Source organism: Sminthopsis crassicaudata, chromosome 3 (genome assembly GCF_048593235.1).
Source record: "Sminthopsis crassicaudata isolate SCR6 chromosome 3, ASM4859323v1, whole genome shotgun sequence".
Taxonomy (NCBI): domain Eukaryota; kingdom Metazoa; phylum Chordata; class Mammalia; order Dasyuromorphia; family Dasyuridae; genus Sminthopsis; species Sminthopsis crassicaudata.
In genome coordinates this window covers 77153297-77173787 of record NC_133619.1, presented here as the reverse complement: position 1 = coordinate 77173787, position 20491 = coordinate 77153297, and the positions used below count along the sequence as shown (strand labels likewise).

At 37.6% G+C, this 20491-nt stretch overlaps 1 protein-coding gene across 15 annotated transcripts in view; it reads left to right on the top strand.

The window, feature by feature from the left end:
* The first annotated feature begins 5415 nt into the window (after window positions 1-5415).
* ZDBF2 (zinc finger DBF-type containing 2) overlaps window positions 5416-20491 on the top strand; it is a 109798-nt gene continuing 94722 nt past the window's right edge. For 4 of the 15 annotated variants that reach the window (XM_074298928.1, XM_074298931.1, XM_074298921.1 and 1 more), the window contains exons 1-2: window positions 5417-5551; window positions 7056-7204. The gene's annotated coding sequence lies outside the window, so the exon portion shown is untranslated. Of the gene's footprint in view, window positions 5552-5708; window positions 5906-7055; window positions 7205-12985; window positions 13043-19334; window positions 19403-19868; window positions 19989-20491 lie in introns of those variants that run through there. The other 11 variants (XR_012487742.1, XM_074298934.1, XM_074298933.1 and 8 more) reach the window with 8 other exon arrangements.

Genomic DNA, 20491 nt, shown 5'->3' with positions numbered 1-20491 from the left:
TTTTTTTTTTTTTTAATATTAAAGCTTTTTATTTAAAAAAATACATGAATAATTTTTAACAAAATCTTTACAAAATCTTGTGTTTTAAAATTTTTCCCTCCCTGCCTCCCACTTCCTCCCTTAGAGGGTAAGTAATCCAATATATGTTAAACATGTGCAATTCTTCTATATCTATTTCCACAATTATTGTGCTGCGCAAGAAAAATCAGATCAAAAAGGAAAAAAAAAAAAAAAAGAAAAGAAATGCAAGCAAACAGCAAAAAGAGTGAGAATGCTATGTTGTGATCCACATTCAGTTCCCACAAGCCTCTCTCTGGGTGTATATGGCTTTCTTCATCACTGAACAACTGGAACTGCTTTGAATCATTTCTTTGTTGAAGAGAGCCATGTCTATCAGAATTGATCATTTTATAGTCTTCTTGTTGCCGTGTACAATGTCCTCCTGTTTCTGCTCATTTCACTTAGCATCAGTTTGTGTAGGTCTCATAGAGGCACTTTTGAGGGGCTTCTGGATGTCCAGATTGCCTAACATAATGGCCTATCAGGTGAGTCAGGGTTGCCTGCTTTGGTTGACTGCATCTTTAAAACATGAGATTGAGCCCACTATCATTTTTTTAATCACTCTTTTCAGCCTCTTCTGGCTGTGTCCAGAGGATGGATATCCTAGTTCACCCACAGCAGGAGTGCCATGAACTGAACCAGAGATAGTGTCTTCTGATAGCCATTCTATCCTGGCTCTGAGAAATGGGTCTATGGGTGTTACTGTTTGTGAGCCTAATTTCATGTGCTGGAGGTGATCCTTGTGGGACCTGGGATTTTAAGCCGTGATGAACTTGGAGCCCAAATTGCAAAGATCCTGGCATAGAAGTACCTAGCACTCGAGCCAGAGAAGGGTTTTTGAATTTATTAGATTAGAGGGCAATGTTATACTTTATTTGAATTATTGTAATAGCTTCTTAATAGATCTTATTCTACCCTCTTTTTCTTTCATCTTTCACATCACTGCAACAAGGCAATATTTTTAAATCTCCCTAATCAACTCATTATCCCACTTGTTAGTACAGTGGCTTTTCCAAACCTTTTCATTATCCTTGACTTCCTCCCCATCATCATTCCCTATTCCCCCTCTCTCAGCTGAGACTTTTCCTTACACTTCATTTCCTTCCTATAGTTGATTGCATGTCCTCCCAGAGTAAGGCCTACTTCATCACTCAGGGTACTTGACAGGGTAATGCTGAAGCCAATTGGGGGCTAGGGAAAAGTAATTGTTAAAATGATCAGTGTGAGCATTTACAGATTGGAAATCAGAAGATACTACAAATCAGGGTTTGATTTATTCATTTTCTAGGCTTAAGAAAGTGATGGAGAACATTCTAATAATGCATATTAAATTCAAAAGTAGGTCATGGTACATTTGGTTCCACAAGACAAGAAATGTTAAAACTAACTCCAAAAGCTGTAAAAAAAAAAAAAAATAGAAGAAAATGTAAGGAATCTCAAGGCAAAAAACAATTGACCTGGAAAACAGATTGAGGAGAAAAAAAGACTCACTGGATGTTAGGATTACAAGGTGAGAACTCAGACAGTTTTCTGACCTAGAGTAGATTCCCTCTCCAGGCCCAATGTTGTCTTCTTTTATCCTCGAAGAGATTGTAGTGAGAACTCAAGGGGGCTTGTGAGAAAATACTTCAACCAATGAACTTGCCCCTTTTAAAGGGGCATGTGAGAACTCAGGGGCTTAAAAGCTTCTTTAACTCAGGCTTCTTAAAGGTGCAAACTTCTTTTAAACATGTAAATTCTACCTTAGAAGACCAAAGGTGCCTTCAAAGGCCCGAACCAAAGGTGTGAATTCTGAGCCAGAGAACTGTCCAGATGACCTGAGTTCTCACCTAACAGCAGAGAACTGTCCAGACGACCTGAGTTCTCACCTAACAGCAGAGAACTGTCCAGACGACCTGAGTTCTCACCTAACAGCAGAGAACTGTCCAGACGACCTGAGTTCTCACCTAACAGCAGAGAACTGTCCAGACGACCTGAGTTCTCACCTTGTAATCCTAACATCTCCCCCTTTCTTTTGATTTAGATTTTCTCCTTTCTCCTTTGTTTTGTTTTGTTTATCATAATAAAAACAAAACCAAAAAAACCCCCCAAAAAACAGATAGCTCATTTCAAGAAATCTTAGAAAACCATCCAGTTCTCTTTGAGCCAGAAGTTAAAGTGGAAATAGAAAAGAATCCTCCAAAGAAACCTCAAAATGAAAACTTCCAAGAATATCATAAGTCAAATCCAGTGCTTCTAGGTCAAAGAAAAAATATTGCAAGCAGCTAAAAATAAAGAACTCAAATATTGAGAAGCCACAATTAGGATCACACATGATTTAGCAGTCACTATTATAAACAAGGAGAGAAATTTAAATGTGGTGTTCCAAAAGGCAACAGATATGGACTTGCAACTAAGAATATTTACTCAGCAAAACTGAATAAAAAAAAATGGGGGTGGTGGTGGAAATATCTTTATTGAAATAGAGGACTTCCAAGCTTCCTGATGAAAAAATTGGAACTACATAGAAACTTTGAAGTTCAACAAAGTTGAGAAACAAAAAGATAATCGTGAATGAACAATGATAAGGGACTAACAAAGGATGAACTGCTAATATTCTAATATGGAAAAATGGGTCCCTCTGAATTCTACTGATTTCATGGGTCATAAAAAGAGGCTAATTAGACAGGCTGGGAATATTCTGTTGTCTTAATGTTATTAAGAGAAGAATAGAAGGTGAAGAGATATTTAATACAGTAGTGTTGGAGAGAAAAGAGAAAGAAGGGTTAGGGAGAATTGTTTACACCATAATGATGGTGTACAACCATACAAATTAGGAGGAAGAGAGGGAAGCAGCTGACATTTCAAGCTCATTTCAACCTGTACTGGTTACACACACACACACACACACACACACACACACACACACACACACAGAGTTGAATATAGAAATAAATTTCACTCAACAGGAATAGAGGAAGAAAAGGTGAGAAGGGAGAAAGAATTAGAAGGAAAGATTAGTTCTAAACAAAACCAGTTCAAAGGAGGTAGAAGAATATTGATAGGTCTTTTGAGGTGACAATGGGAATAAGAGGGATTAGTATCAAATTAGGGAATGGATGAACAATTTACAGCATATAAATGCAATAGAATATTATGTTGTCAGAAATGATGAAGGGGATACTTTCAGAAAAATCTGGAAAGGCTTGTAAGAATTGATGCAGACTGGAGAGAATCAGGAGAACAATTTATATACTGACAACAATATGGTAATATACAACTTTTAAAGAACAAGGAATTTTATTCAGTGTATGACCAATCATGACTCCAGAGGATTATTGATGAAAACATATTAGTTATTTCCTGATTGAAAAGTGAAAAACTCAAAGTACAGGATAAGAAAATTTCTTTTGGATGTGGCCAGTGTAGAAATATGTTTTTATTGATATGTTTATAAAGGGCTTTATTTTTCACTTGAAGTAGGGTTGAAAAAATGGAATGGTCAGAAGGAAGATTTTTGCTCATTTAAAAAAAATAAAATTTTTTAGAAATATTACAGAATGATGGTAAGGAGGCTAGTTTATACTTCATGTATTTATAACAAGTGAAATCAGCTCAAATTTGTGGGATTATTTTTTGAAGCTCATGCTAGAGCATAGTATAAAGAATATAAATATGGGAATTACTCAGAGAGGAGAATTAGTATTTGGGAACAGCAAAAGGCAAGAAGGGGAAAGATTCAAGAAAGGTTGGCTAGTGAATCATTTAAGTGGAAAATCATGGTATTAAGTCTGGGTACAGAGGGATAATAATAAAGTTACATAGACTGGTATAATAATTATACATGTACAGGATGAGGTATAGACATATAGCTTTCTACATTTGTACGTCTCAGGAAAGTTTTTTTTAAATTTTCTTTTTTTATTAATTTTATAACTTTTTTTTGGTCAGAACATATACATAGGTAATTTTTTACAACATTATCCCTTGTACTCCCTTCTGTTCCGACTTTTCCCCTCCTTCCCTCCACCTGGCAGGCAGTCTTATACATGTTAAACATATTAAAGTATATCCTAGATACAATATATGTGTGCAGAACCAAATTTCTTGTTGCACCAGAAGAATTGGATTTGGAAGGTAAAAATAACCTGGGAAGAAAAACAAAAATGTAAACAGTTTATACTCAATTCCTAGTGTTCCTGTTCTGGGTGTAGCTGATTCTGTCCATCATTGATCAATTGGAACTGAATTAGATCTTCTCTTTGTTGAAGATATCCACTTTCATCAGAATACATCAAGAAAGTTTTTTTAATATAAAGAATGGACTCATATTTAATGAGCACTCTCATTTTTGATTGCTCTTATATGTAGTAATGATGATGATCTGAGTGTAATAATATATATATCTATTCTTATGGTGAGATATGAAATGTTAATGTGAGATGAAGAAATTCTTATTATGAGACATGATTACTGGCTTGGTGCTGTAAGTTCTTCCATCTAGCTGCCTGGCCACACTAACCCAGACCCCAAAAGCCTCAGTACCAGTCAGTAGCTGCCTTTTTCCTCTTCCAGTATCACCTTGACCAAGTCCCCTTCTCTCTGACTCATTTGTCTTAATGGTGACTTTTACTGGAAAGTGTTTGGAGCATAATGACCCTCTGTCTTTCTGTATGTATGTCTCCCTCCCTGCCTCCCTCTCTCTCTTTAAGTCTCTCTTCCTTTGCTCCCCCCTCCCCCCCGTCTCTCATTTAAATTTTCTTCCCAGATCTAGCCAAACTCATCATTATTAAATGATATCCATCAGAGCTTTAATATATTAGGTTTTCTTTTGAATCATTGCAAACAAACTTATGACTAAACAGATTACAATGACTTGGAATGGTGGCCGCCTATAGGGAAGAGAAGAGGTTTTTCTTCTTTAAGTTTTCCCCTTTTCAGGACAAAGGAGAATAAGGATGCAAATAGTTTAGTACTAAGGGGGGGGTGTCATGTGCTGTCTGGGATGGAGGGAGGTACTAGAAGGGGTCCAGGACTTGGTGTGAGTTCTTGGAGCTTTTCCTCATGGCATCCCTCTCCTATCCTTTCAGTAGCATCCTCAGTGACACAGTGGTCCCTTCTCTCCTCACCCTCCTATCCTTTCAGGCAGCACCTCAGTGGCAGTGGGGACTGTGATTGGAGAGGGCGTCAATGGCCACCCTGCGTCCTCGGGCTCCCCTGAATCCCTCTCTCCTCGACGCTGCTCCTTCCCCCTCCCCCGCTGGCCAAGATGGACTCTCCCCATCCTTCTTCTTCCCAGAGTCCTCTCCTCCAAGGTCGGCATACCAGGTCCTATGAAAAGTGGGTAAAAGCCTGCTCTGTTGCCATAGATACTCCCGGGCGTCTCCTGTTTCCATGGCAATGCTCACTAAAATGGCAAGCTAAGAGGGGTTACAGAGGCAAGTGGAGCCATAATAGGGGAGATGCTTTAGGTGAACGGGAAGGAGAGAAGACAACAGAGGTCATGATCAAGGTGAAGGAAAGATTGATTGTGAAGGAGGGAGTGGGGGAGGTGGACAGACGAGGAGATTGGGATAGGAAATTGACGTTTTGGAGTGCAAGCTGCTGGAGGGGCAGCTTGGTGAGCGTGGCGGGGTGAGGGAGCAGGAGGGGGCGGGGCAGCACCTGGCGGTTGGAGGGGGAGGGGGCGATCCGGACTGGGGAGCTGGAAGGATGGGAGGGTGCGTATGGGGGAAAAGCGTTTGAAGACTGCTATTGTTTCCTTTTTTGCTTTCGTGTTCCCCGGGCCTAGCATTATGTTTCTTTTATTAGGGAACTCAATAGGAAGGTGGTTTTCAATTTAAGTTTGAACTCTAGATATCAAAAGGTAACAGAATTCAAGTGGCAGAACTTAGAAAATGTATGTTTTGTTTGTTTGTTTGTTTGTTTTTGGTAAATATGCCTTACCCGTGGTGCATACTGAAATTGTCTTTATATTGTCCCACTACTGTATTCTTTCTGAGTCATTGCTAACTCTAGACTTCAACTTAATTCAGTTCAACACTTATTACTTGCTTCCAATGTCTAAGGCATTGCGTTGGGTTCTGAGAATTTGCAAAGGGTCCCTGACCTTAAGGAATTTACATTCCCTTTCTGGCATACAATGAGTACAACAGATACATGATTTCCTCTGCTTAATGGTTCTTTCCCACCTGGCAAATCTCAACCTACTTGTGCTTGCTAATGCTGTGCTACTCTTGTCCATGTTCTTCTAGAAATTAAAATAGAAGGTCCACTCAACATGCTGGAGGCTTTCCATGACTTATGCTGAAAGAGTACTAGTGAGCACTCTGGCAATTCACATGTCGTAGCTCATTTTTGACCATGTGACCCTCTTCTTTTCCTGTTAAATAATTCCTTTTCTTTTTTTTTTCTCTTTCTTTGTTTCTTTCTTTCTTTCTCCCTCCTTCCTTCCTTCTTTCCTTCCTTCCTCTTTCTTCCTTCCTCTTTCTTTCTTTCTTTTTCTTTCTTTCTTTCTTTCTTTCTTTCTTTCTTTCTTTCTTTCTTTCTTTCTTTCTTTCTTTCTTTCTTTCTTTCTTTCTTTCTTTCTTTCTTTCTTTCTTTCTTTCTTTCTTTCTTTCTTTCTTTCTTTCTTTCCTTCTTTCTTTCTTTCCTTCTTTCTTTCCTTCCTTCCTTCCTTCCTTCCTTCCTTCCTTCCTTCCTTCCTTCCTTCCTTCCTTCCTTCCTTCCTTCCTTCCTTCCTTCCTTCCTTCCTTCCTTCCTTCCTTTCTTTTTCTCTTTCTTTCCATCATTATCATTAACCACGCACTTCTCTTATCCCCAAAACTCTCCCTTAAAACAAGTAAGTATTGTCAGGCTACACAGATTTCCCATCATACATGACATCTTTTACTCCTGTTCTTTTGAGTTCCTCCTTGGTTGTTTGTCCCAAATGCATGCCAAAATCTTCATTTACCTGGGTCTTTGCTACATGGATGGGCAGGACAAACTTTGGATTGATTAAAAATCTTTTTCAGGAGACTCTGGAATGTTCCAGGATTTGAGGCATTCAGCACAATGTCATCAGTAAACAGAAGCATCTAGAAGACTCCATTGTCCACAGTGAATTGCTATTTGACCTGGAATCTGCACTGGATCTACTCCATTATAGTGGCAAAACCTTTTGGTGAGCATGCATCTCCCTATTTTTTTTTTTCCTAACCATATGTTTATAATTAGAGAATTATTAAATATGTTATTTCTCTTGTATCTTCCAAGGAATCTTGATGACTCTTGTATGAAGAGGACACAATTTTGTAGTAAAAGAGTTTATAATTTCCCATTTTTTCAGTTTTAAATTTGAGAAGTTCAGGGTTAGATTATTTCAATTATATACCATATTTGTCTCATTATTATTCTTTTTTCTTGGTTTAAAAAACTACATGTGATATTAATTCTGACAAGTGACTGATTAATTTTTATGGTATTGTCTGGTGCTTGCCACATCCTCACTAACTTTTTTTTTTTTTTTTTTTTTTTTTTTGGTAAAGAAAGAAGTCTTGATATAAAGATATGAGGCTTCTGCAATCTATAAGTCTTTGGTCTTATACATTCTTCCTGGACCAAACTTTCTCATGTATTTCTTCAAACCCTTACCTTTTTCCTTTTCCTTTATCTATTTTTTAAACTTTTAATTGGAGTAAATAAGCACCAAAGTTTGTGTTGATTTGATCTGGAGAGTTTTATCAAATTCTTTTTAGAATTCCTCTCTTATTTCATCCTCAGCAACTATACTTGGTACATACACAAATACATATCATTAGTTCTGCTGCACATAGTGATCAAATATTCCATTAAAGAGTATTTCTTGTTATCTCTAGAAACATGATACAACTCACTGTGTCAGTTTCTTTACCTATAGGTCCATTCTTTCCTTTAACTTCAACTTCTTTATTCTGGTTTAAAGCTAGAATATCAATATTGATAAAGTTCACATACAAATATGTACACAGATCAACTTAAAGGAAATCAAATAACTTCAAGGGGAATGAGAATGAACAGCTTGGGCATTAAGTGGGTTGGATCAGAAGAGGTGGTTTCTGAGCTGTCCCATCCAAGATAGTAAGGGATTCTAAGAGGTTAGAGTACATTCCAGATACTGAGTGACATAACTTGTGCAAAGGTAGGTACTCAGGCTGGGCACAGAACATCTTATAAGGGGAACAGCCGTTCACTGAAATAGAGTATGTGAAGAAAACAACATAAAGAGTTTGGAATGGCAAGTGGGAGCCATATTTTGGAGAGTTTCAAGTGCCAAACTAAGGATTTATATTTTATCCTAGGGAAAATAGAAAGATAGTCAGGATTTTTGACATGATGAGATTTTTTTAAAAAGAATATCAATTTGTCAGCATTATGAGATTTGAATTTCAGAGAAAAGAGGGTAGAAGTAGGGAGATTAATTAGTTGATGATTAGAATAATTCAGGTAATTAAGGTTAAGCTAGGGTGGTAGCTACATAAATGTCATTCAGCAAATAAAGATTTTTTTTTTTTTTTGCTGAGGCAATTGCAGTTAAGTGACTTGCCCAGAGTCACACAGCTAGGAAGTGTTAAGTGTCTGAGGTAAGATTTGAACTCATGTCCTGCTGACTTCAGGGCTGGTGCTCTATCCACTATACCACCTAGCTACCCCTCAGCAAGTCTTTTTTAAGCATTTACTATGTACTCATAATTTTGCCTGGCACTGAGTATAAAAAAAAAAAAAAGGATAAAAACATGGTTCATGCCTTCAAGAAGCTCTCATTATGAGTAAGAAAACATATATATGAAAGGGATTTTCAGAGTGGATTGTAGTTAATCTCAGAGGGAAGACCCTTGGGAGTAGGTGAAAAGGCTTTTTTTTTTTTGAGGTGGTGAGATGAGATTTGAAATGAGGGAATTCATGGAGGCTGAAAGTTGAAGGTAAAGAAAGAGGAAATTCCAAGTGTGAGGAACAATTAGTTCCTCTCTGCCCAGAGAAGGCAGAGAGGTTTTGTGAGGTACAGAACAGAAAGTAAGCTGGTGTAGTTGAATTGTAGAGTATGTAGAGAGTAGTAAAAGGAAAGAAGAATGAAAAGGTAGAAAGATCCCAAATGGTGAAGAACTTTAAATGGAAAGAGAGGATTTTATATTTGATGCTGGGAATCATAGAGAATCAATGGAATTTAATGAAGAAGTGATGTGATAAAATCTTTGCTTTAGGAAAATTCCATCAACAGTTGAATGGAGCACGGTTTGAAATGTGGAGATTCTGAAGCAGGAAAACCCATTAGGAGACTACTCAGATAGGCCAGGTGGGAAGAGATAAAGACCATGGGCTGTATGAGGAGAACATAGGTGAGAAATCCTGTGAAGGCAGAAATGAGATTTGGTAACAGATTGCCTATGCACAGTGAGGACATGTGAGGAGTTAGGTGACTGGGAAGATGTTGGTACTCTTGATATTAACACAACAATTGGGAGGAGGGAAAGGTTTGGGGAAAGATAATGGACGTGTTGAGTTAAGTTTAAATGAAGAGAAGTTAGAGGAGAGAGATAATGGGGTGCTTCAGCCCAGGCAGTTGATTAGGAAACTCTCATGTGAAAGGCTAGGCAGTGTAATGAATGGAAAGGCCTCTAAACCAGCAGAAGCCCTGGGTTGGATTTTTAGCTCAGCCATTTATTTATTACCTGAGTGATTTGGGCAAGTCACTTCTACTCTGGGAGCCTCAGTTTACTCATCTGTAAAGTGAAGGAGTTGGATTCATTTCTCTTCCAATGTAAGATTCCCTACACAGGCACAGACATGAAAACAAATACTGCACATTTGTGGGGATGAAGAGTTTGAGTAAAGTAGAGTGCATTGGCTGAGAAGTAAGAGAAGCAATAGTGAGCCAGCTGTTTTTAGCCAAAAAAGCACTGTATAGTGCTTTATAACACAGAAAACAGGGAGACACTAAGGGCATTGGGGGTGGTGTGTGGAGCATAAAGTTTGGTTAGATGATAATATAGAGATTTTAGAGACAATATAGGATTAAACTTAGGAGAGGAAGGAAGGATAAACTTGAAGGCACAATCAGAAGTAGAGAGGAAAGGTTTGATCTGCAAGACATGGAAAAAATGAAAGGAATTGGTGGATGGTTAGATATGGGAGATGAAAAAAAGGCAACTCAATGATGACTGAATTCAAGCCTCAGTGACTGGGAGAATGGTACTCAGAAACAGGCCAAGTAGATGGAGAACCTGGCTCTTTTTTTTGGGAGGGGGAATTAAAGGTAGGGACAAAACATAATTTCTGTTTTGTAGACTAGGTTGTTGATTCTCCTAATGGAGTTAGGGCTTGACCCAAGGCTCAAGAGTACCCTTACTGTGGCTTTAAAGTAAAGTGGAGAATACTATGAATTCTTTTAGCTCTCCAGACTGAGGATAATGAATTTAAGATTCTTTGGGTTAAAGTCATTTAAAAAATTTTAAGCACTTGCTTACAATATTTAAGTAACAGGGTAGAAAAAACAAACTATTAAACATCCTGTTTTCACTGAATTTACATTGTCTTATTAACTTTATGACTAAGTTTAAGCCCTTTTCTTTGTGATTCTTCAAATACTTGGAAGCCAACTATTAGGCTATTTCTAAATTTTCTCTTCTTTCAAAATATTCTTTAAAAAATTAAAATATTCAAAATATTCTTTAAAAGCGTGATCTTGAGAACTTTCTTAATCCTAGTCATCCTTCTCGGGTCACTCACTAGCTTATTAATGTCTTGATTCAAATGTGGCATTCCAAATTAAACTCAATATTTTAAATCAAATTCAGAACAAAGAAAAGGACAGCAGAACTATTATTATACTGAATAGTGTATGCCTGAGACCATATTAGGTTTTTTAGTTGCTGAATACTGTTGATTCATATTGAATTTGTAGTCCATTATAACATACATATCTTTTCCAAGCAATTGCTTTTTAGGAAAAACTTCCCTTTTAATTTTGTGAAATTGATTTTTTCTTTCAGAGGAGGGGACTCCAAGTGTGATATTTTATTCCAATTAAATTTCATCTTTTTAGGTTCATCCCAATGTTCTACCTTATTTTTGGATACTGACAGCTCTCCAACATATTAGTTATCTTTCTTAGCTTTGGAACTATGGTTTCATCTAAATTATAGACAAAAATGTCAAAACAACATAGAACAAAGGAATATTCCAATAGAAACTTGCTTCCAAGTTGACAATCAGGCATTAATCATTACTTTTTTGAGACTGCTCATTTGATTAATTCTGAATCCACCTCCCTGCACTCTTGTCTATGCTACATCTATTCATCTTTTCTAAAAGAATAGCATAAGACACTTAAGTCAAATGCTTTGCTGAAATGAGGATATAGTAGATCAAAAGCTTCCCTTATAATTCCCTAAACACTCCCTTCTCATACCCCTTAAAAATTATGTTTGTTTGGACATGTATACATATATTGTATTTAATTTAGACTTTAACATATTTAACATGTATTGGTCAACCTGCCATCTGGGGGTGGGAGGAAGGATGGGAAAAATTAAAACAAAAGGTTTGGCAATTGTCAAATGTTGTAAAATTACCCATGCATATATATGGTAAATAAAAACTATTTAAAAAAAAAAGAGACCAAAAAAAAAAAAAGAATTATGTTAGTTTGAAATGACTTGTTCTTTGTCTTTTTTATAATACACTTTATTGATGCTACTGCATTTTCATGAAAGTAATTAATACTAGAAATACTTTGCTAGCCTTTCTCATATTCATCTCCCCAGCATGAAATACCCCAATGAAACAAACAAACAGAATTAAGCAAAAACAATCAATAGGTTATTTCTTATGCATATAACATATACTAATGATGAGGGAAAAGAAAGGGAGGATTCCTGTTTGTTGGCACAAAGGCACAGTGTCCCCTGTAAATGAATTTACAGGCCAGAAAACCTAGATTGATAAATAAAAGGTTTATTGTAGAAATTTGGAAGTAAAGTTCAGTTAGAAAGATGCCAGGACCAGAGGTGGCTGCTGGGCGGGCAGGAACCCTTACATGGTCGGAAAGATACCATGTGTTGGGGGGAAGGGTTCCTGCAAAGAGAGAGCTCCCGCTTGGCTCTTTTATACCTAAAAGATTGTGGGCGGTTCCAAGTTCTTGGCGGGCTTTTCAGATAAGGAAGAAACTGTTTTGTGGGGGGCTGAGAAAACCCAAGCCAGCTCAGATCCAGTGGGGGCTGGGCGCGGCTGTTCAGCCATGGGGGTTGGGAAATCAGAAAGGAATCTTAAAGGAAGCTCAACCCCCATCACTTATACCTTCACTTCTCCAGTGGAAAAAAAAAGAGACAAGTTTCTTTATCTGCCTTTCAAACTAAAATGGTCATTACAACTAATGTAAAACTTGTAATTCTTTATTTTCATGATTGTAGCCCTTATTGTATATTGATTTTCTGGTTTTGTTTATTTTACTTTATACACATTTTCTCATATTTCTTTGAATTTTCCAATTTGTCATTTCTTGAATACATACCATGACATTTACATCTCACATTTTTCCAGCCATTCTTCTATTGATAGGCACCCATTTTGTTTCCTATGTATTTGCTACCACAAAAAAGGGTACTACAAGAAAAGTACATGATTTCTTCTCTCAATCTCTCTCCCTCTCTCAGTTTTGTTGATCATGACTTATTCTTGATTAAACTATGCCGTCTGGTTCTTTGTGATCACGACATCCTTGACTAAATGTAAAATAATAAATCCTGCTCAAGAATTTTGCCAAGAATCAAAGTTCTCTGATAGCTAGTTTTGCTGAGTTCAATCTTTATTTATTTGAAAATCAGCAGAATACTAGAGCTTCTTAAAACTTTGTCCATTCTTCACTATGCTTCAAATATCACTTAAAAGCAACTAATCAATACCATCCACTATTTTTTTTTTCTTTCAGTATTTTGGCACGAGTTTTTTTGAGCTTTAGTAAAGAAACTCATCAAGAACATAAGGGGTATGTTATCATATTATTAATTTTAGACTTCAATATTCTAATCAATAAAATTAATATTTAGAAAGTATATACTCTGTGAAAGATACTACCTAGAGGCTAGATACAGATAAATAGATATTACTTGCCTTCAAGGAGCTTAGGTCAATATGGGGAAACAGCCTGTACACAGATAAAGAAATACAAAATAACTATATTTTTAGAGGGAGAGGTAAAAAAGAGAATTCTTTCCAGGCAATGGGAGATAAACTACCCAAAAAACACATGATATAATGTGTTAAATTCAAGGAACAGATAGTAGGCTGCTTTAGTTGGAGTTTATGCATGGAATGGAATGCATGAAAGGGAACATATGATTATTAATAATTTTCTGCTATTCCATCTTCACATCTTTTTAAAAATAAAATTTAATTGTCTTTTTTTTTTAAAACATCCTCTATGTCTTCCATTGTTTCTACCCCAAACTTCTCCCAGAGAGCCTTTTTGTAAAATAAAGGGAAAAAAAAGGAAGAAAAAATGTACAGTAAACAAATTCTTGTCTAAAAAATATGACTTTTATATATAGCATTTGACATTTATGGTTTCTGGTCTCTGCAAAACAGGCATGGGAATACTGTTTTCTCGTATTTCTTCTTTGAAACTAAATTGATTATTAGAATTTCCCAAACATTGTTTTTGGTGGTTTTGTTATTCTTATTTACATTATTGTATTTTGTGTATATTGTTTTCTTGGCTTTGTTATTTTTATGAGTTCATAGAAGTCTTTAAAGTTCTTTGTTTTCAAAATTTATTATAATGAATGAATATTTCATTACATTCACATACTATATCTTGTTAGCCATTTTCCAATTAATGAGCATTTAATTGTTTTTAATTTTATGCTGCTACAAAAAGAGATACTATATTTTTATAAAGAGAAAGCTTTGCCATTTGTCATTTATATTCTTAGATCCATGCATAGCAGTGGTCAAAGAATATGGTCCCAAAGAGTATAACCGAAATACAGAATGTTGTTACTTCCTTCAAAAATTCCAGATAGCTTTCTAGATTGTTTGTACTAATTCCCAGCTCCAACAACAACATATTAATTATATTCCCACCTTTTTACAAGTTTTCCACCACTGTCTATTTACATTTTTGGCATTTTGCCTATTTTCTGGGTGTGTGAGGTAAAACCTTGTTATTGTGTTGATATGCATTTCTCTCTTTTATTATTAGTGAGCCAGAGAATTCTTTCTTATGATTATTAATAGTTTAAAATTCTTTTGAGAACTATTTATTCATATCATATATTTTTGTTAGTTGTCTGTGGGATAGCAAATCCAGTTGACCACTCCCTTCTCCTTTATTGGGTCTATGTAAAAGCTTTTTAATTTAATGAAATTGAAATTATTTTATTTTTGAAAACTGCTTCTGTGCTTTAAGAATTCACTACCCACCCATAGCTATGACATGTTTATGGTCTCATCTTCTAATTTTTATGGTATGATCTTTAATATTCAGATAATACCCATTTTCAAATTATTATGAGATATAGTTTAAGTTGTTGGTCTACAACAAATTTCTGCCAGACTTTTGTTCAATTTTTTCCCCAGTAATTCTTATCAAATAGAAATTTCTTTTTGCCCTCAGATATTACTGTCTTCCCCAAGATGATCTGAGATAACAGGAATCTTGCACAAGATAACAAATTAGAAAAACACAGTTTGGGGTTGGTATTCCAAACAAGTTGAATTCTGTTACTTCTTTAATCATTCCTGTCAAGAAATTGGTGGTCTGGAGTTCTTTTTTTTTTAAATTTCATCTTTTCAATCAATATCTTAATTTTTTTTTTTTTTTAATTGAAATGCCTGGATCCTAGTCCAATCACTTCTGGGGTGAAGAGGACAATAACGTAAGACAAATAAAAGTTAGTTCTCAATCCATTTCCCTATGGAAGGTCTCTTTGCTTTTAACTCATCACCCGTCTTTTCAAGGATCTTTGCTTAGGAGTTTGGAAAAGATTTTAGAGTTTGTAGAGTATGAATATTTTTGATTTTACTACAAAAAGAGGCTTTTAAATATGCCTCCATGGATATATATATATATATATATTTTTAACATGTTTTAAAAAAAAAAAAAGAAGCTTCATTCTCTACCTATGCTTTATAGGATTTTTTCTTCTTTAGTATTTATGATATATCATTTATTCATCTGTTAATATTATCATTATAGTTTAGGATGTTTTAGTTTTTAACATAATAATTTTCTTAATGTCAAATTGATGAGATTGAAATGAGATTTCGCACCAAATGCTGGGGTTTGGCAGCAATTCCTAGTCCTAAATTCACAATGGCAATTTTTATGCCAAAAGGCATTTACTAGATGTTACTGACAAAGAGGTAAAATAGACACCAGAAGTGGGTAAATTTATCAGAAGTGGTAAATATGAAATAGTATTAAGAGACCATGTAGTTGGCAAGGAAAGTTGTTTTAACAGTTAACAAGGGAAAAAAACATTCCCTAGTGGAACTCACAATTAACCAGAAGAAAAGAAAATATGCCATGAGCCTGGGAGTAAGCCATTCACTGGCAGGTTAAATCCTTAGTAGAGTTTGACAGACTAAAAGAGTTATGACAAGAAAGATACTTTGAGTCATGGGGGAAGGAGAGGAAAGACACCACGAGGAAGAATCCTCTCTAGGGATTCAGCAAAACTGGCGCAGGTCATGGAGAGATTTATTGTGGAAAAACCTTGGAGTTTTGACATCATAACTTGGCTTTCTGATGGGATATATTAAAATGGAGTTTTCCAAAACCTCCACAGGAATAAAACTGAGCTGATCCCCATTAATGCCTTTCCCTATTTGCCTCAGGGAATATTACAATCTTATCAGTATTCTGGCTTTTTCGGCCAATCCCACCTAGTTCCCTAGGCCCTTATCAAACTATTCATTTCAATTTAAGCTCAATGGGATGAGGTTTTTTGTTTGTTTTGCAGTATCTTTTGTCAGGATTGGTTTTATTTAAAACTTTTGAATTGATATCGATTCATATTTCTGTCTGCCTAAGAAATACTAAGTTGGTTGAAGTGTTCATTGGGTATCCAAGACTAGTTTCTATTTTTTAATTAATTAAATTAATTTTTACAAAAATTTTATGCATAGGTAATTTTCCATCGTTGACAATTGCAAAACTTTTTTTTTATTTAGAATTTTTTTTCCCACAGTATATATGCATGAGTAATTTTTTAAATATTATCCCTTGTATTCATTTTTCCAAATTATCCCCCTCTCCCTCCACTCCCTCCCCCCATGACAGGCAATCCCATACATTTTACATGTGTTACAATATAACCTAGATACAATATATGTGTGTAAATACCATTTTCTTGTTGCACATTAAGTATTAGATTCTGAAGGTATAAGTAACCTGGGTAGATAGACAGTAGTGCTAATGACAATTGCAAAACTTTTTGTTTCAACTTTATCCCTCCTTCCCCCCCAACCCTTCCCCCAGATGGCAGGTTGACTAATGCATGTTAAATATGTTAAAGTATAAGTTAAATACAATATATGTATACATGTCCAAACAGTTATTTTGCTGTACAAAAAAAATCGGACTTTGAAATAGTGTACAATTAGCTTGTGAAGGAAATCAAAAATGTAGGCAGACAAAAATATAGGGATTGGGAATTTTATGTAGTTGTTCATAGCAAGACTAGTCTCTCTTGACATTTTCCTCTTTTCCCCCTCATTGGAATTGATTCTTGTCCTTTGAGAATTTTATCCTTAAGAGTTTCTTCCGTTCTTCAGCTGATTTCTCCCTGCAGAATTTTAGCCTATAATATCTCTGAGCCCTTTGAAATTTGCAGTCACTAATTTTAATATGTAAGATGATGGCTGACTTTTTTATTACAAACTTTAAGATGGAGTGACTACTTCCCTTCCTCTCATTTCTATTTCAGCTACTAGTTCCTCCTTATTAAAGAGAACTTGGTTTAGGATCATAGCAGTTTCCTTAGCTGCAAATTCTACCTTTTGAAGGATGAATTATTATAAGTGCAAGATAAGAATTTATTAGCAATTTTACTTTTGGCAGAGAGTTTCAATAGGTGTCTCAATTACAGAAGTCCTTTTATGCCTTTATATCTTCATCTCGGATTGGCATCCTTCTAAAACCTCATCTATTTCCTTTGACACCTTCCTAACAAATCAAGTATTGCCCTGATAACTTCACAGCACACAATTGCTATAACTTCTAAATTTTATCCTTCCTCAAGAGTATGATAAATTTGTAATATCATTTAGCTTGTTGGGTTTTAATCTTTGAATATTATTAACGGATTTTACGTTGAATATTCATAGTATGTATAGTCTTTTGTTAACTTTTTTTTATATCCCTATGAAATAAGGAATCCTTTGATTTTTTTTTTTAATTAATGATTTTTATTGTAAGATATAGAGAAAATACGGGTCTTTTTCAGAAGTGGAAATGAGCAAGAGGAAGCTGAAACATTATAATTAAGGAATTAAACAGGAGAAATGGGATAATGTCATTAAAATGCATTGCTGTTTAAAAAAAAAAAAAACTTGTCACATAATAAGAAAAATGGTTAATTGATGGATAGTTAATGTGCTTTTTTTTTTGAGTTTCTACCCAACATCCAGAGAATGAGAGGAAGGCTCCCAACACACTGAGTGAATCCTTTTTGTGAAAAATGGTTAGGAAATGACAACTGAAAATAGGAGCAGTAACAAAGCTATTACAATTACTTAAGTGAGAGGTGATAAGGGCCTAAAAGCATAAGCACTTCGAATCGCAAAAAGATGGAGGGAAGAAATGCTTATTAGTTAATGTTGAGCCTGGGTGATTGCCAACAAAACTAGGGAATTTGGGGTGAGAAAAAGATAACTTTAGTTTGGGTATGTAAATATGAAGTACTGATGGCAGATCTGGGTGATGTATAAGAAGTAGTTAGAAGTACAGTTGAGTTTGTGAAATATTGTGCTGCTGGATATAGAGATTTTGGAGTTGTTTCTGTAAGAGGTGATAGTTGAAATCAGAGAGGTAGGAGAAAGCTGCTAGGAGTTTCTTGCCACCACTTGTCAGAATACTAGCTTGGAAGGATAGACTGCTGGTTTGACATTTTCATGAAGCAATATCAGAAAAAGATTAATCGTGAATAAGGAAATAAATGTAGCTGAAACATTTATTTCTAAGTAAGGGCAAAGTTTCTGTGTTTTACTCACAGTATGAAAATTTGGAGAAAAGGCAGCAGATTAAATGACTGCTGGTGGCAGGAGGCACTCTTGTGTGGTGGAAATTGTCCAAGAAGTCAAGAAGCCTAGTTCCAATTCCATTTAGGGCACAAACTAACTTCCTGGCTTTCCAGCAAGTTACTGGAAGTAACTTTCTAAGACTTTTACGTTGTAGAAAAGATGCTGACCGGCTTTGTTAGTTTCCTTAATCAGTGAAATCACAGCTCTAGTTTCTATTCCCTACTTGGTAGCATTATATTCCAGAGTTTTATAAATCTATAAACTCACAAACACGGTGTTTACCTGGCAAAGAGAGCCAAGAGCAATCCGAGCTGACAAAAATAAAATAAACTTTTTACAGATAAGCCTATTAATAGTCAAAGTGCAATTTAGCACATGGTTTCTACAAGGAATGGTAATATTAGTCATCTTTTCATGGTCAACATTTTGGCCTTGTTTCATTGGGCATATTTGTTTGTGCCCTTATGAGTTTATTGAGATGATTGAGTCCCTAGGGTTCTTCCTAATCACAAAACTATTCACGGCTCTAGCGAATTAAAAAAAAAAACACACACACACAAAAACTATTTAACAAGCATCTGCTAATTACAAGGTGCTTAATGCTAGGCCCTGGGGACATAAAACTATCAACTCGGGGCGGTTCGCCCATTACAAAATGCGGTTGGAGAGAGTAGTCCGAGATTTGCTCGGGGTAATTTATCTGGGCTGAGCTAGGGGAAATCAAAGAAAAATCTCCGTGACATATAGTGACCTCCACGTGGCTTGCTTTGATTTCTATAGCACTTTCTCATTGCCCTTTGCTTTGGAGTTTGCAAAACTCCGTATGCACTGTATCTCAGGTGCTCCTCATCATTACCCTGGGAAGTAAGTGCTAGGGTTGCTCCCATTTTATAGATGAGTCAACCCCTCCCCCCCCCGGCCGTGTCCGAAGCCACGTGTGAATGCGGGGCTTCCGGACTCCGGGGGTCCATCGCTCCAGCTGCCTAACAGTTATGACGCGAAAAAGATATTGGCAAATGACGTCATAGGATCGCCTCCTTTTGGATCTGGAGTCGCAGTCGAGAGGACCTTGTCTAGCAGCGAGGGCTCCTTTTTCTGATCGGTAATCGGAGATTGGCTGGACTTCGTTAAGTGGGTGGGTGTGTGTGGGCGTTTTTTTTGGGAGGGGGATTCTCAGGTTCTCCTCTGGGCCTGCCCTCTTTTCGTCAGTGCTTTGCGGGGGTGGGTATAGCCACCTGAGGGAGAGGGGGCCGATCCCGACAAGCTCCGCATCCTCGACGCTGATGCTGAGAGGGTCCAGCGCGATCTGGGGATACAGTGGCGGGTAGCCTGGCTGCAGGCCCAGCCAGGAACCGAGCGGCTGCGCAGCTGGGGGTGGGGTCAGCCGGCTGCTGGCGCCCAATCCCAATTGGGTTGTCAAGGCCGTCGCAAATCCCCCAGCCCATGCCGGGTGAGCGCGCCGGACAGCGTCCACGCAGTCCCGTTCCTTCCCTTGGGGAAGAGTCGGGGCTCGTGCGAACTGACCCCTGCCATACTCTCCCTTTCCCTCCCGCCCCTCACCTCCCTTAGCCTGGGCTTTCCCCGCCTCACTGACCCCGGAAAAGGAAGGGAAAGCCCCCCCTTTTCCCTCCTCCCCCAGCTCCGACCCTTCTGCGGCCCGGAAGGAGTCCGCGAGGGACTCGGCTGAGGTGAGTGTCTGGGAGGGGGAGGGGATGGGTAGAAGACTAGGGCCCAAGGCTCCCTCGTTTACTCCGCCCGGGGGGCCCCTAGAGTACCGCGGGGCGTCCCCTCCCGTCGGCCGGAAAGGTGCCTTAGGGCCCGCGGCTCTACGGGGCGCGGCTTGGAACGGGTGTCCGCAGACCATCTACTTCGCCTGGCGGGGGGCTTACGGCCGCCCCCGATCGCGCGCCACCCAAGGGGCGGGGCCTGGCCCGCTCTGGGACTGGGAGGAAGCGGCTGCCTAGTCTCGCTTTGCACTGGCTGCTGCTCCCGCTAGTCGGACGCGGACTCGGAGCCTCCTTCAGCTCACCAGCTTTTGCGCGGATTTCTCCCCCTCCCCACTTCTTTCTCGGCCCCTCCCCCCTTTTCCTACTGCCTGGCGGCTCTTCTATAACCTGACTCACGCTTGCGTGAGGAGGAGGAAAAGGAGAGGGGAAGGGTGGCTGCGGGAAGACCGATCGACTGAGGAGAA